Source organism: Choloepus didactylus, chromosome 8, assembly GCF_015220235.1.
Source record: "Choloepus didactylus isolate mChoDid1 chromosome 8, mChoDid1.pri, whole genome shotgun sequence".
Taxonomy (NCBI): Eukaryota; Metazoa; Chordata; class Mammalia; order Pilosa; family Megalonychidae; genus Choloepus; species Choloepus didactylus.
Window position 1 is genome coordinate 10,837,344 of NC_051314.1, and position 16,678 is coordinate 10,854,021.

At 47.5% G+C, this 16,678-nt stretch overlaps 2 pseudogenes; one reads left to right on the plus strand and one right to left on the minus strand.

Moving 5' to 3' along the window:
* The first annotated feature begins 2,443 nt into the window (after positions 1-2,443).
* Positions 2,444-13,258, plus strand: LOC119542529 (annotated as a pseudogene).
* A 1,838-nt stretch (positions 13,259-15,096) lies between these two features.
* On the minus strand, positions 15,097-16,014 carry LOC119543143 (annotated as a pseudogene).
* Positions 16,015-16,678: the final 664 nt, after the last annotated feature.

Here is a 16,678-nt window from a genome sequence, read left to right on the forward strand (position 1 = left end):
TTCTTGCACACCAATATTCATAGTGACATTGTTTACAATTGCTAAGTGATGGAAACAATCCATGTATCCTTTAACAGATGAGTGGATAAACAAAATATGGTATATACACTCAATGGAATACTATGCAGCAGTAAGAAGGAATGAGGTCCTGAAACAGCACAACATGGAAGAACTTTGAAGATATAAGACTGAGTGAAATAAGTCAGTCACAAAAGGAGGGATAATGTATGTGACTGCTACTCTGAACTTCCTGAACAATGTAAAATCAGTTTCTTATAATGTAAATTATAAGTGACCTAGAGATAGACAGAAGCTCTTGAATGGGGAATGATAACCTAATATGTTCAGATATGTAAATGAGGGTGAAGTTAGAGATCTGGGAATGGATAGGTGTAATGATTGTATATTAATGGGGCTATGAGTATTAGAGCTGCATTTAAGGTGAACATAGTTGAAAGGGTTTGTTTAAAGGCAGGTATCACACAGATTAACACTACAAATATAAATAAGTGCTTGCATGGCATACTTTGAAGGTATCACATTGCTATAAAGAGTTAACAACAAAGTGGTATATGGGAAAACTACTTCGTGCACACTAGGGACTCTTTTCAATAGGAATCTCTTGGCAGTACCACACAAATACTAGGGATAAATAATTAAGGGCTAATAAGAGCTTTGGGGTGTTTTGGGTCATGAGAATTGTTTAAAATGGTGAGTGAGGATGATTGTACAGCTAAGTGAAGATAATGTGAGACACTGATTTTTATCTTGGACAGAACAAATGTTATGTGAAATTAGGAACACCCTACTTAATAAGTAAAGTCCTTGATATTTAGGCTTGCTGTTTTGCAAATTATGACGGTAAAGGGGAGGCTAAACCCACCTACAATTACACCTAGGAGTCACCTCCAGAGAACCTCTTTTGTTGCTCAGTTGTTGCCTGTTTCTATGCCCAACTGTGCAAAAAAATTCATCTCCCTCCCCCTGACATTGGACAGGACTCTGAGCTTAGTGAGTCCCCCTGATGATGTGGACATGGATCCTAGGAATGAGCCTGTCCCTGGTGTTAAGTAATTGTGAATGATTTTTTGACCAAAAGGGAGAAAACAAAGGCAACAAAATAAGGTTTTAATGGCTAGAGATTTCAAATACAGTTGAGAGGTTCTCCTAGAGTTTACTCCTAACAAGCTTCAGCTAGATATGCCAAATGGTCAGAGTCTGACAAGCCAAAATCAACAGTAGTCCTGAAAACCCTAAAAAATAACCTGGACCCTCTCTTAGACTATATAAAAGTTTCACTCACTAGGTTTATTTTTCAGAAACTTAAATCCTCCCAAGTGCTCCTATGCCAGATCAGTCCCAAATCCCCCAAGCAATAGCCTCTTCAGTTACATCAACCAGAATTGTTCCCCTTTCCCATAATGTTGCTAGCCCTTTCCAACATGAACATGTTAGGGTGGTCACTACCTAGACATCTCTGAAGGTCAGGAAAGTGGTTGAACTAGAGGAAGGGACAGCAACAGATGGTAGAATTTCACCAAGGGTTAGAATACTGAATCTTCATTTTTTTTTTTCTTATTTTCTGGATTATTAGGATAGCTAGAAGAAAAGACTGAAATGATAGAAGTGTAACCCATAACATTCTTTGAAATTGCTCTCTACATGTTAAATAGCACTTTGAAATTTATCACTTTTGTGTATAGATGATATATTCCACAAGAAAAATATGAAAATAAATTTGAGAGTCATGAAGATTGTAAAATAAGTGAAGATTATACGAAAAATTGATTATCTTTGGAGAAAATATATGCTATATGAAATTAAGAACCCCTTACTTAGTAAGTCAATCCTCAATCTTGAGGCTTGCTCTTGTGAAACTTATGGTGGTAAAGGGGAAGCTAATCCTACCTGTAATTATGCCTGAGTCACTTCCAGAGTACCTCTGTTGCTCAGTTGGGGTCTTTCTGTCTCTAAGCTCAAGTCTGCAAATAACTGTATTACCTTCCCCCCTACATGGATGTGACTCCCAGGATAGTGACTGTCCCTGGTTATGTGGGACACAATTCAAAGGAATGAGTTGGGCCCAGGCATCAAGGGATTGAAAATGCCTTCCTGACCAAAATGGGAAAAATAAAAGTAACAAAACAAAGTTTCAGTGGCCAAGAGATTTCAAATAGAGTTGAGAGGCTCTCCTTGAATTTACTCTTATGCAACCTACAGCTAGATATTCCAAATGGCCAGTGTATGCCAAGCGCAAATCAAAAGTAGTCCCCAAGATCCTAAAAACTCTCAGGTCCTTAGCTGAGGCTCCTTTGCTGACTTTGACAGTGAGTGTGGCACCAAGGGCATGGGGGCATGTGGGGTGATGCTCCCTGACCCACACCCTCCCTCTTCAGGATGCCCCTTTAGTCCCAGCTGCCTCCTGAACCAAGCAGTGTGCAACATGATTGCCTCCCTCACCCATGGGCACCACTTTGAGTACAGTGAGCCATCCTTTCTCAAGCTCCTGGGGCTGGTGGAGGGCCCTGGGCAGGAGGATTTGGGCTTCCTCTGAGAGGTGCGCAAAGGGCAGGCATTGGGGTCTGGCACGGTCCTGGAGGAGGCCGCTTCCCTGAGCCTGGCACTCCAGAGAGGGGGATTTGTGTCAGGGGGTGAGGGGAGGAAGGGCACACCTGGGAGCAGCAGTGCGAGAGTACAGGCCCAGAGCTCAGGGCAGGAGACAGGGCCCCTTGTGCCTGGGATGGGGCCTGGACAATGTGGGGGCTGACCACAGGGAGGACCCCAGACCCTGCTCTACAGACCATACATTTGGTGAATGGGATCCTGCTGCTCCTGTGCATTCTGTGTCTGGCTGGCAAGTGCTTTCCGATGCAGATGGCCCTCGTGGACCTGCTGGACAGTTGGTCATGGAATGCAGGAAGGCCTAGGACTTGGCCCAAACCCCTCTTACCTGAACAATGTCTCCCCTGAAGTGGAATTGGTGAGAGGTGGGAGCATATGTGGGGTGGGCATGGGGGCCCAGAGGGGCTAGGATGTGGGTCTGGGCATCACCCAGTGGCCAGGCAGCCAGGCTGAGTGGCACAGGGCAGGGCCTGTCTGGGAGTGCCCTCTCTCTGCCTATGAGCTGGCCCTCAATGTCTGGCCCAGGCCAAGGGGAACCCTGAGAGCAGCTTCAATGATGCCAATCTGCCCCTGGTGGTGGCTGACCTGATTATGGCAAGGATGGTGACCACCTTGATCGCAGTGTCCTGGGCTGGCCTGCTCATGATCCTGCACCTGGACGTGCAGTGTGAGCCCTGCCTGGGATGTTGGGGGTGGGGGCCTGGAGTGCTTGGGTGGACAGTGTCGGGCTGGGATGTCTGAACTTCATCTGGACACCAGGGACACTGACCAGAGCTGGGCCTGGGCTCCTGTAGCAGTGGAGCCTCCTCCATGTGGACACTGCCCCCCAAAGAGGTGGGACATGTGATGGTCAGTGTAGGGTTGGCTCCCAGCCTCCTGAGTTCTGATTCACTTTGGGTGCTTGTCTGCCCTGGCCATGTCCACAGGGAGATCAACAAGGTGATAGGGTGGGGGCAGAGGCTTGAGATGGTAGATGACAGGTGCATGTCCTTCAGCACAGCCATGATCCATGAGGTGCAGTGGTTAGGGGACATCACCCCGTGTGTGTGCTGCACATGACCTCCCATGACACCAAGATCCAGGGCTTCCACATCTCCAAGGTAAAGCCCAGCCACCCTCCACCTGCCAACCCTGGGGACAGAGTTCAGGGAAACTTCCTGGGTGGAGTGTGTTTTGAATGAGTCCAGGTGTGGGCCAGGCAGATGGTGCATGTGCCTGTGCACTGCAGTAGAGAGGGCGCAACATCCCCCAAACCTGGACTCTCACCCCTGGCCTGGTGTCTCCTGCACAGGGGATGCAACTCATCCCCAACCTGTTGTTGTTGCTGAGGGACAAGTCTGCCTGGGAGAAGCCCTTCTCCTTCCACCCAGAACACTTCCTGTTTGCCCAGGGCCCCTTCATGAAACCAAAAGCCTTCATGCCTTTCTCAGCAGGTGCCAGTGGTGTGCTGGGCCCTGCCCTGTTCCTGAGGGGTCTTGGATGGGCAGGCCTTTGGCTGCCAATCCTCACCAGGCCCCCTGTGCACACCCACAGTTCACCGCATATGCCTTGGGGAGCCCTTGGCTCGCATGGAGCTCTTCCTTATCTTCAACTACCTCCTGCAAAACTTCAGATTCTCAGTGCCCACCAGGCAGTTCTGACGCAGCAACCACTGCCCCTCTCCTTGGTGACCCCGAACCCCTACCACCTCTGTGCCTTATCCTGCTAGGGAGGGACACCAGGCCCCCAACCCCCAACCCCACCCAGAGATTCTGAGCTACAATAAACCAGTCTGGCAGCTTCCACCTCACTCTTTATCCATGTCCTGCTTGGCTGGGGTCTCAACTGTCTTCCTTGGGCCAGTCCCTTGCCCTCTGCCCAACAATTTCCATTTCCCTTTCCCAATGACTCCATTTTCCAGATGGGTATACTGAGGCTCAGAGGGTGACTGGCTTTCCTTCCTTTCCTCCCCACATTACCCATTGATTCCCAATATTGGATGCCTGGGTTTGATGACAATGGCGATAGACGTCTCAGCTCCTGGAATGTCAGGCTGGGTAGGGACAGGAAGGGGCTGCTGAGAAGACAGGCATAATCGCTTGCTGGGGTTGGGGAGGGAGTACACAGTGGTCCCCAAAAATACATGAGACTTAGCAATATGCTAGAAGGACATACAGAACTAGGAAACCTGCTATAACTCACGTCTCATAGCTGACGTGGTTCCATTGTATACTGGGGCCATTTTGTCTTCAGAGCCTGAGTGAGTTAGCACACATGCTTTGCACCTGGGTTCATTTGGTCTCCTGTACTGGAGTAGATATGTGCTAGTCACACTTGGATGTGATTTATTTGGAGTGGGCTGCAGGGCCTCCCATGTCCCTTGAGACTCAGAGTGAGCCTGGCCCCAGGAGAGTTCAGACCACCTTCCTGTTCTCATCCCATCAGAAAGCTTGTCCTGTTCAGTAGCTTTCCATCCACTCAGCAGGTGCTCTGTATTTGTGTACAGGGCACTGTGGTGTGCTGGGCATGCAGCTGCTATGGCCTGTCCTGAGTAACAAGGGCCCTTTCTAAGCAATCAGTCACCAGGGTCACCAGGGTTTCTAGTTACACAGTGATCAGCCTCCTGTGACCCAAAAATCCTCATGGATTCCTGCCAAATGATACCTTTGTAGTGTCTGTAACCTGAATGATAACAGTCAATGAATGGGCACCTTAGTGGAGTTCCAAACAGCCTTCACAGTCTGTTCAGCTCAGCATCTCATGTGCCCAGAACAATGCCACTCAGGTCTGCAAACTTCTGTCTGACCTGGTCAGGGTCCAAAAGAAGGAGTGAGCCTGGCAAATGTGACTTCAGGCTTTTGTGCAGCCTATGTAATTGTGCCTAGAGTCAGAGTTATTCTCCTCCTCTGCACCCCTCTCAATACTTCAATGTAATATTGAATTTCCCTCGTAGCCAACCCAATTTTTCATTCTTTCACCATTGGCTACTATTTCTCCATCTCTCCACTGGTCACTGAGTTTTATCTACACATGTCCACCTTTGGAAGGAACATTGGGTTGCCAACAGTGCTGGTCCAGGAAGGTAGCAGCCAGGCCTCAGGCCTTCCCTCAGTCCCCTCCCTTCATATAGAAGAGGGTTACTCAGGTGCAGAACCACTGGGCCCTCTATCATGAGGTGGGACAGCAGCTCTCACTGCCAACACCAACTTTGCCAGATGGGGCCAAGGCACAGTCCACACTGACAGTCCATTAGGGGTTCCTCCAATGTTACAGTTCACAGTTTTTTGCTCAGGGTCTGCTACATCTGGTAGGAAATAGGATGCTGATGTGACATGGAAGAATTGGTAGCCAGTCATTTTGGCACCCCACCCCAGATCCTCCAGAAAAGCAGAGGAATCTATCAAGGAACATTCCTGTGGCCCCCTTATGTTGAGTGTGAGCACACACACATGAATGTGTGTAAGCCAGCCCTTCCTGCCTTTATCCCCAATGTTTTAGACAACAAGGATCTCAGTTGTCCATTTCACTCTTCTTTCAAACCACTTCCACCCTGAGGATGAAATGGAACCTGCTGTGTCCATCTGAGGAGGTAGCTGTCACCTGCTGTGGAACCCTAGGGGCTGAAAACTATTTCCCTTGGTCTGAAAAAATGCAACTAGGTGGTCAAATTGGCAGAGTAGTATATCAGTGTCCTGGGACTGCTGTAACAAAATACCACACTATGTGTGGCTTCAAACAACACACCTCTCTTCTCATAACTCTGGAGGCTAGAATTTCAGGTGTCTCTGATCCAGGAAGGCTAATCAAAACTTGATCATCTAGAAAGTCCCTGTTTCAATAGAGGTCACTTCCACAGGTCCTTGGGTTAGGCCTTGGACTGGAACTATGGGGGACACTGTTAAACTAGGACAAGTATCTTCTCGTCCAGCTGTTTTATAGTACTCTGAGCATTTGCATCTACCACCAGGTATGCAAAACTCCATTCAGAGTAAGAGTTTATTCCATCAGGGACACTCTAGGCTTCCTTGGTCCACCAGATCCATCTGATGTCATCCACCTGCCAGCTATGTGCAGGGCCTTTCCTCCAGGGAATCTGCCCATGGCCACTTGCACCCACTGTCTCTCCTGCTGGCAGACAGGACAGTTCTTGTTTGTATTTTGTGCCTGAGATGGTGCAAAAGGGATGAGTCAACCATCAGTTCATCTCTGCATTGCTGCAGCCCCTCCTTGTCCACTCTTCCCCTGGGCCCAAGTGGTCACCTCATGTGAGCACACCAGGATAGCCGTTTGCAGCTTCCAGTCCCCTTCCAGTCCTGGAAGGTGATTCTGATGAGCACTGACCTTTCCTATTTTAATGCACCTTTAAATTCCCATAGTAATTTCCATAGAGCTGTGCTCCATACAGGCAACCCTTGTATAGGCCAGTTGTACTTTTCTTGCCTGACCATATGACCAGGCCAGTGGCCTCTGCCTATGAATCAGTAAGAACCCAAACATACAGACTCATGTTCAGTTCTTCCATCACTGCAAGGAAAACAGCATGCAGCTCACCCCACTCATCTGACTTGGTCTCATCTTCTATAATCAGAGTTTTCTATCAGTCAGTCCCAGAGCAGTGGCCTTCCAAACAGGATGCTGTCTGTCCATCTTGTAACTGCCACCCGTAAGACATGCAGCTGTTTGTTGATCAGTAGAGAGCTGTTCATAGAGCAACACCTAGATGGCAACAGGATACAAGAGCTCCCTTGGGGGTTTCAAACACAGCCCTAGGGGAAATCCCAGGCCATCTGCTTGAGAATATCATCAGTGCATCTTTGCTTCTCCCCAGTAGCATATTCTTGTATAAATAATTTCCATTTTATTATGGAACTCTTCTGGACACTGCCTTCCTTATTGGAGTGTTTCTTTTGTCATCATCCAACACATTATGCATATTTCAGGAGCCCAGTTCCCACTGCCAGTTCTCCTTGGTGGTCTGCAATGCCAGGACCAACCTCCACAAAGACTTTCAGGAAATCCTGCCCCTGCCTGGGACAAAGTCCCTGGTTTGGTTTCCCAAAGCTGCTGGAATATAATATAGCAGAAATGGGTTGGCTTTTGACAAAGGTGGTTTTTGAATTTACAATTTTCAGTTCTTAAGCCATGAAATTGTCCAACTCAGGGCAGCAGTAGGACCAACACCTTCCCTGAAGGAAGGCTGCTGGAATCCAGGACTCCTCTGTCACATGGCCAGCATCTCCTGGTCCTTCTCTCCTGGGTTTTGTTGTTTCCAGCTTCTGGTTCCAGTGGCTTCCTCTCTGAACTTTTGTTGGTCTTCTCTGATTTTCTGGGGCTTTCTCTGTGAGCTTCTCTTAATTTCATCACTCGTAAGGGACTCCAGTAAAAAGATTAAAACTGGGAATGATTAACTAATAGTTACAGTCCTGTTAATGAGGTTGAACTTAAAGGTATGAGAATGGAGAGAGGTGATGCAAGTTCATTAATGGGATTATAAGTATCAGTGCATTATTTAAGGCAAACATGATTGAAAGGGGTTGTTTAAAGGCATGTAGATTAGGACTACAAATATTAATAAGTGCCTGCATAATCTACTTCTAAGGTATGAACCTGGTACAAACAGTTCACAGAGTGATATATGGGAAAAACTACCTATTGCATACTATGTACCATTTTTAATAGGGATAGCTTACTAGTACCACACTAATACTAGGGATAAATAATTAGGGGTTATACAAGCTTTGGGGTATTTAGGGTTATGATAATTGTTTAAAATTGAGAGTGGACTAGTTCCCATGTGTTCCTAAAAACCATTTTCTGGGAGCAAGATGGCCAACTTTGAAGGTAAGTTGTTGAATGAAGAGAATCCTTAGCCCTTACTGATAATGATGAATCAAAGTGAAGTAAACTGATACTGCCATGAAAGTCTCAGCAGCTGCAGCAAGAACCAGACATCAAGCTAGAGCAGCAGCAATGGTACCACCTAGTCACCCAGCTGGAGCAGTGGCCTCCCCTCCTCACCCAACCATCAGGGACCTCCATACCCAGGTGCTTCACTCCTACTGTCTCAGCAGTATACAGCATTGGACTAGATAAGGGGCAGAGGCTGCCCAGGACAGAGGGTCCAGGTTGCAACTGGCTAGAGAGGGAACTCTACAATACATAGTGGGGACTCGGATGGAGAGATGGAGAGACTGTGCATGAAGGACGGTATGACTATGTTTGAATGGAACAGCTGCTGGGGACTGCCATGTGGAGCCAGATGAAAAGCGTGGGAGGGAGCACCTTTCCATGTCCCATGCACCCACTTCTTCAGTTGGCTGGGGAGATAACTATTCACAGCCCCATGGCTGGGAGCTCCCATGAGGGAACTCGGGATTCAGTGGACAAATGGAGGCTGCATTCACTCTTCCTCCATGGAAGCCTGTGGTGGGCACAGGTGAGAGGTGTGGAGAGGCAAGGATGACACATGGAAGTGCCAGGAGCCCGTCCCCTACACCAGAGGCCATCGGGGTTGTGGCAGACAGGGTCCAGTGTGCATTTGACCTGGGGATGAGATGCACAGGCCTGCAACTCAAGACTGGTCCACTTGGAGGCCTGGAAATTACCAGACTCACTGTGCCCTTAAGCAGAATTCGTGCCAAGCTGCACATGGCCCATGCCCCAACCCCAGGGCTGACAGTTCCCAGGTCACATGAAGAGTTGGTGCACTGATTGGATTTCCACCTTCTTTCAACCCCATCCAGCACACAGGTGAAGTGGGGGCTGGAGAGTAAGAGGTGGCTCAAAAGTGCTGTCTGCTGGAAGGGCAGGGAGAGTGGACACCAGCAAGCTGTGGCTCTGCCAAATTATATATAAATGCTCAAGTAATCCTGCATATCTCAAAATAACTTTATAAAGATATGCAAATTACCCAGGGACAACAGAATCACAGTTCATATGAAGACCCAAGTGGATACAGACAGACCAAACGACCAAATTACAAAACTGGAGGAGACACAGACTCTGGAAAAATTAAATAAGTACATGCAAATCTCAAAAACAACTTCAATTCATTGTCAAAAGTCACAAAGGACATCAAGAGATTCTAGAAGAACGTAAGGAAGAATTTCAAAAAGTAATGAAAACATAGCTGATCTTATGGAGATAAGGGTACTGTAGATCAAATTAAAAATATATGAGAGAAACAGAACAGCAGATTTGAAGAAGCAGAAGAAATAATTAGTGAACTAGAAAACAGGAAATTAAATGCAAACACATAAAAGAACTAATGGTGAGAAAAACAAAAAAATTTGAAATGGGTCTCAGGGAAATGAAGGCAACATGAAGTGGGCAAATATAAGAATCATTGGGGACTTGCAGGAAGATGATGGGGTAAGTGAAGTAGAATGGGCTTGTCTTCCATAAGAGGAACTAGAAAGGGGCCAGAGGATATCAGGGACCTCGGTTCCAGGGTGTGACTGTCCATAGAGGGTCCCCCACAGTATGTGGAAGTGACACCTGCCAAAAACACAGGAGAGATGGCAGCTGGAGGGATGTGTTGAGTGTGCTCCCCATATGGATCACCCCCACCACCCAGGCCAGCAGAAGCAAGACCACAGCCAGGCAAAGGAGTGAGCAGTGGCTCTCCACTCTGACCACTTAACTTGACAGTTTGCTGAGGGGTGAACCTCCACAGCCAGACAGTGGGGAGCTCCCATGAGACAATGCAGCAGGTGGTGATTATTCTCCCCCCATGGAAGTTCAGAGGGGGGTGCAATGGCAAGAGGCAGGGAAGGGACATGTGCCATACTTGCAATCAGGAGACCCTCCCATACCTCAGAGACTCAAAGGCGCAAGGTAGACAGAGAACCACCATATCCCTACACTCATGCAAGGTTCATGGACAGAAGGCACATCTTGCCTTCCCTGTGCCATACCTTGGTCCCTGCTTGGGTTCTGTCATACCCATGATGGGTGTGCCCACTGTGCAGTGTGCTGGGCTGGAGGCAAGAGAAGTGGTGGGTGCCCTGCTCCAAGGGGCTCATGACAAAGGGGAAGAGAGGAAGGGCTACAAAGGGCTGACATGCAAGCCATGGCACAAGGAATGCTTGAGGGTCATGGGGACTGTGATGGTTTGAACCTTATGTAACCCACAAAAGGTCATTTCCTTTTGCTCAATCCTGTGAGTGCAGACCTATTATGGGTGGCACTTTTTGGTTAGGTTATTTCTACTAAGATGTGACCTGCCGCATTCAATGTGGGTCTTAATACTTTTTTTATTTTAAACATTTTTAATTGTGAAATATAACATATGTACAGAAAAATGATAACTTTCAAAGTATGATTTAACAAGTAGTTAAAGAGCAAATTTAAGGAATATTACAGGCTACAGTTCTACCATTTCAGTTATTTCCTTCTAGCTGATCTAATACCCTAGAGACTGAAAGAAAAGATAATATTTATATAAAGATGCAGTGTTCTTATCCCTTGTTTAATCCTATCTAGTGAGTTGCCACTCCTTTCTCTCATTTGGGCAGTGACCACCCTAACTTGTTCATATTGAAAAGGTCTGTTGACATTATGGGGAAGGGGATGCTGCTGGTTGATGTTCTTGAGGAGGTTGTTGTCTCTGGGTTTTGGAACTTATCTGGCATAGGAACATGGAAGATTTTCTGAAAAATAAAACTAGTGAATGAAACTTTTAAAGAGCCACAGATAGTGACCTGGGTATTCTTTAGCATTTTCAGGATTACTGTTGATTTGGGCTTGGCATACTGTGGCCATTTGGAATATCTAGCTGAAGTTTGCATTAGAGTAACCTCAAGGATAGCCTCTTGACTCTATTTGAAATCTATTGGCCACTGAAACTTTATTTTGTTACTTTCTTTTCCCCCTTTTGGTCAAGAAGGCATTTTCAATCACTTGCTGCCAGTGCCAGGCTCATTCCTGTATTGCCCCATGTCACAAGGGAAATTCACTCCCCTGGGAGTCATGTCCCATGTAGGGGGGAGGGTAATGCATTTGTTGCACACTTGGGCTTAGAGAGAGAAAGGTCACAACTAAGCAACCAAAGAGGTTCTCTTGAAGTGTCTCTTAGGCATAATTATAGGTAGGCTTAGCTTCCCCTAGAGTCATAAGTTTCACAAGAGCAAGCCTCAAGATCAAGGGCTTGACTTAATAAGTAGTGTGTTCTTAATTTCACACAGCATATATTCTTTCCATGGTAAACAATCAGTGTCTCACATTATCTTAACTTATTTGTACAATCTTCACCACTTTCACTTTTTTTTTCTGGTCCACTACTGTTGGGGAATGGCAGTGATGGGAGAACATGTTGGGTGGGCATGAGGGCCCAAGGAGCTGGGATGTGGGATGGGGCATCACCCAGTGGCCAGGCAGCCAGGCTGAGTGGTATAGGGTGGGAGCCTGTCTGGGAGGGCCCTCCCTCTGTGCCTGAGTCAGCCCTCTCTACCCTGCCCAGGCCAAGGGGAACCCCAAGTGCAGCTTCAGTGATTCCAACCTGCACCTGGTGGTAGCTGATTCGCTCACAGCAGGGATGGTGACCACATCGATCATGTTGGCCTGGGCCCTCCTGCTCATGACCCTGTGCTGGGACATGCATTGTGAGCCCCACCTGGGATGTGGCATTGGATACTGGGAGTGCTCAGGTGGACATTGTCAAGCTGGTGTTCCTGAGCTTCATCTTGATGCCAGGGGCACTGACCAGACCTGTGCCCAGGCTCCTGTAGTAGTGGTGCCTCCTCCATGTGAATACTGCCCCCAACAGAAGTGGGACATGTGATGGACAGGGCATGGTCAGCTCCCAGCCTCCTGGGCTCTGACTCACTTTGGGTGCTTGTCTGCCCAGGCTGCAACCACAGGGAGATCAACGAGGTGATAGGGTGGGGGTGGAGGTCCAAGACAGTGGCCTGGGGTGTATGCCCTTCACCACAGCCGTGATCCATGAGGTGCAGCACTTTGGTGACATCATCACCCTTGGCATGCCACACATGGCCACACATGACCTCCCATGACACTGAGATCCAGGGCTTCCTCCTCTCCAAGTTAGAGCCAGGCCACTCCACCCCTGCCAAGCCTAGGGACAGAATTCAGGGAAACTTCCTGGATGGAGCATGTCTTGAACGAGTCCTGGTGTGTGCCAGGCAGATGGTGTGTGTGCCTGTGCACCTGCAGTGACAGAGGGTGCAACATCCCCCAAACCTGGACTCTCACCCCCAGCCTGGCATCTCCTGCACAGGGGATGCAACTCATCCTCAACCTGTCATCAGTGCTGAAGGACAAGACCACCTGGGAGAAGCCCTTCCACTTCTACCCACAACAATTCCTGGATGCCCAGGGCTGCTTCATGAATCCAGAAGTCTTCATGCCTTACTCATCAGGTGCCTGTGGGGTGCTGGGTCCTGCCCTTTTCTTGAGGAGTCTTGGATGGGAAAGTCCCTAGCCATCCCTCCTCACTGAGCCCCCATGCCCACCCACAGGCTGTTGCACATGCCTTAGGGAGCCACTGGCCCACATGGAGCTCTTCCTTGTCTTAACCTGCCCCCTGCAGTGCTTCAGTATCTTGGTGCCCACTGGGCAGCCCTGGTGCAGTGACTACAGCCTCTCTTCCAACTTGGTGTCCCTGTTCCCCTACGAGATTTGTGCCTTGCCCTGCTAGAGAGGATCACCAGGACCCCAACAACAAACACCATCCAGAGACCAAGAGAGCTATAATAAACTAATCTGGCAGCTCCCATCTCACTCTTTATCTAGGTCCTGTTTGGGTGGGAACTCAGCTGACTGCCTGGAGCCATCCCCTGTCCCATGCCCAACAATTTGTTTGATTTCCCTTTCCAAATAAGTCCATTTTCCAGATGGGTTTACTGAGGCTCAGAGGGTGCCTGGCTGGCCTTCCCTTCTTCCCCCCCATCACCCTTGATTGACAATATTTTCTGCCTGGGTTTATGATAATGATACAGAGGCCTCAGCTTCTGGAACGTTAGGCTGTGTAGGGACAGGAATGGGCTTCTGAGAAGACAGGTGAAATCACTGGCTTGGGCTGGGGAGGGGCTACACCAGTGGTCCCCAAGAACACAAGAGACTTCACAATATGCTAGAATGACATACAGAACTAGGAAAGCTGCTATACTCACAACCTGTGTCTGGTGTGTTTCCATGGCACACTGGGGCCATTTTGTCCTCAGGGCCTGAGCAAGTTAGCACACATGCTTTGCACTCAGGAATGTTTCATCTCCTGTACTGGAGTGGATGACTGCTAGTCAAATTTGGATGTGGTTTCATTGGAGTGGGCTCCAGGGCCTCCCATGGGCATTGAGACTCAGGTTAATCCTGGCCCCAGGGGAGTTCATGCCACCTTCCTGCTCTTGTCCCATCAGAAAGCCTGTCCTGTTCAGTAGCTTTCCATCCACTCAGCAGGTGCTCTGTATTTGTGCACAGGGCACTGTGGCATGCTGGGTGTGCTGCTGATATGGCCTGTCCCGAGTAACCAGGGCTCTTTGTAAGCAGTCACCCAGGTCACCAGGGTTTATAGTTACACAGTGATTGGCCTGTTGTGACACCAAGGTCCTCACAGACTCCTGCCAAATGATACCTTTATCATGTCTGTAACCCAAATGATAACAGTCAATAAATGGGCACATTACTGGAGTTCCAAAGAGCTGTCATAGTCGGTCCAGCTCAGTGTCTTGTTGTGTGCCCAGAATGATGCCATGCAGGTCTGTCAGGCTTCCATGTGACCTTGTCAGGGTCCAAAAGAAGGAGTGAGTTTGGCAAATGTGACTTCATCCTCTTGTGTGTCCTCCATATTTGTGCTGAGAGTCAGCGTTATTCTCCTCCTCTGCACCCCTCTCAAGACACTGACATAACACTGGATTTCCCTTGATGCCTGATCCATTTATTTGTTTTTTCCCCCTTGGCTACTATTTCTCCTTCCCTCCATTGGTCACTGATTTTTTTTCCCCTTTAGACCAATTTATTTTATATCCATTTAAAATAGCCAACAGAGGACAATGAATTTGCAGCTGGGACAGGTATACATAACTTGAGGCAGTTGCAGTCCATCGTGCCCACTGAATAACAACTTTGCTGCTGAAATTTCTTAAAACTCAACAAATGAAAACAAAAGGCTGAATGACACAAAAGGAGAGTATTTCAGTGTAGCCTGTTCTAATTGGCTTTTTAAAAAGGCAAATGCATGCTGTTTCCCCCAGACCAGTAAATAAGCAAGAGCTACATGCAGCAGTGTGAGTATTAAGACATTTCTCAAGTCTTCTCAGATGAGTCCAAGGTGGGGAAGGGATGGGGGAGAAAACTGATAGAAAAATATTGCTATAGACACCATAACAAACAATAGATTTAGATAATTTAAAATAAAAAAGGCAAGAGGCAGCATTTCAGCAGCAAAGTGCTCAATAAAAAGTATATTGTAGAGGGTAATACACAAAAGTTGGGGTAAGAAAAGGGCAGGAAAATGGGTCAGCAGGATGGGTGGAGGCCTCAAAGGAAATACAGCATCATTGTTCTGGGAGGGATGACATGCTCTGAATCTGGAACTGCCCGGAATAACTTTGGTTCTCTTGTATTTACATCTTTGAAGACCATGATTGAGGCAATATTTCCACAATGACAGCAGTAGTTAGGAGCAGACCATACTGTTACCAGCTTCTCATCAAACATAAATTTAGAGCCTTTGTGCATTAGTTGGTGTGCTTTGCAGATGAGTTTCAAGTTGTTGATATGAACAAACTCATTTTTGACCTTTGCTCCAAATAGCCAACCTGCTCCTTGGGGACTGATTGCCCAAGTATCCACATCTTCAGGATCTGACCAAACCAGCTCAAAAAATGCTCCTTTATGAGGAATTTCCTGATTCCATTCAATAGTTCAAATCTGATCCAGTGTTTTGATATTAGGAGATAAACCACCATGAACACACAAAATCTGCTCATCTATTAAAGCTGCTACTGTGAGCATGTCAGAAACTTTGGTACAATATCTCCAGGCATTAGCATTTCCATATTTGGTTTGGCACTCATCATAAAATTCATACACCTGTGTTATCTGTTCACTCTCATGATTTCCTCTCAAGAGCATAATACGATCCGGCCATTTAGCCTTTAGTGCAAGAAGATAAGTGAAGGTCTCCAAACTATAGTAACCTCTGTCTACAGAGTCACCCATAAATGTGTAGCTTGTGTCAGGAACCTGACCTCCAGTTCTGAATAGTTCACAAAGGTCATAAAACTGTCCATGTGTGTCTCCACACACTGCTACTGGTGTTGATACTGGCTGAACATTTGACTCTTCCAAGAGGAGATCACAAACATAGTCACACAACTGCTTTAGGTCATTCTCTGGCAGGTACTTGCATAGCTGTGCTATCTCCACATACTTGTCCAAGTCTAGTGGCACCATTTTAGAAGTATAAGCCATGGCGGTGATGGCAGCAGTGGTGGCAGTGGCAGCTGGTCACTGATTTTTATCTACATGTGTCCACCTTTGGAAGGAATGTTGGGTTTCCAACTGTGCCAGTCTAGTTTGGCAGCAGAGAGCCCCTGAGCCTCCCCTCAGTCCCCTCCCTTCATATACAATAGGGTCACTCAGGCACAGAATTACTGGGCTCTCTATCACGAGGTGGAACAGCAACTCTCACTACCAATGCCAACTTTGCCAGATGGGGCCAAGGCACAGTCCGCCCCAACAGGTCATTAATGGTTCCTCCATGAAGGCACAATGTTACAGTTCATGGATTCTTGCTCAGGGCCTCCTACATTTTGCAGGAAAAAATGACATTGAGGTGATGTGGGAAGAATTGGATATTCAGTCATTCTGGCATCCACCCCAGATACTCTGGAAATGCAGAGGAATCTGTCAAGGAACATTCCCATGGCCCCCTCATGGTGAGGGTGAGCACACACTCATGAACTGGTGTAAGTCAGCAATTCCTGCCTTTATCACCCCCTGTTTTGAGCAACAATGATCTCAGTTGTCCATTTCACTCCTCTTTCAAACCACTTCCACCCTGAGGATGAAACAGAATCTGCTGTGTCCATCTGAGGAGGTTGCTCTTGCCCGATGT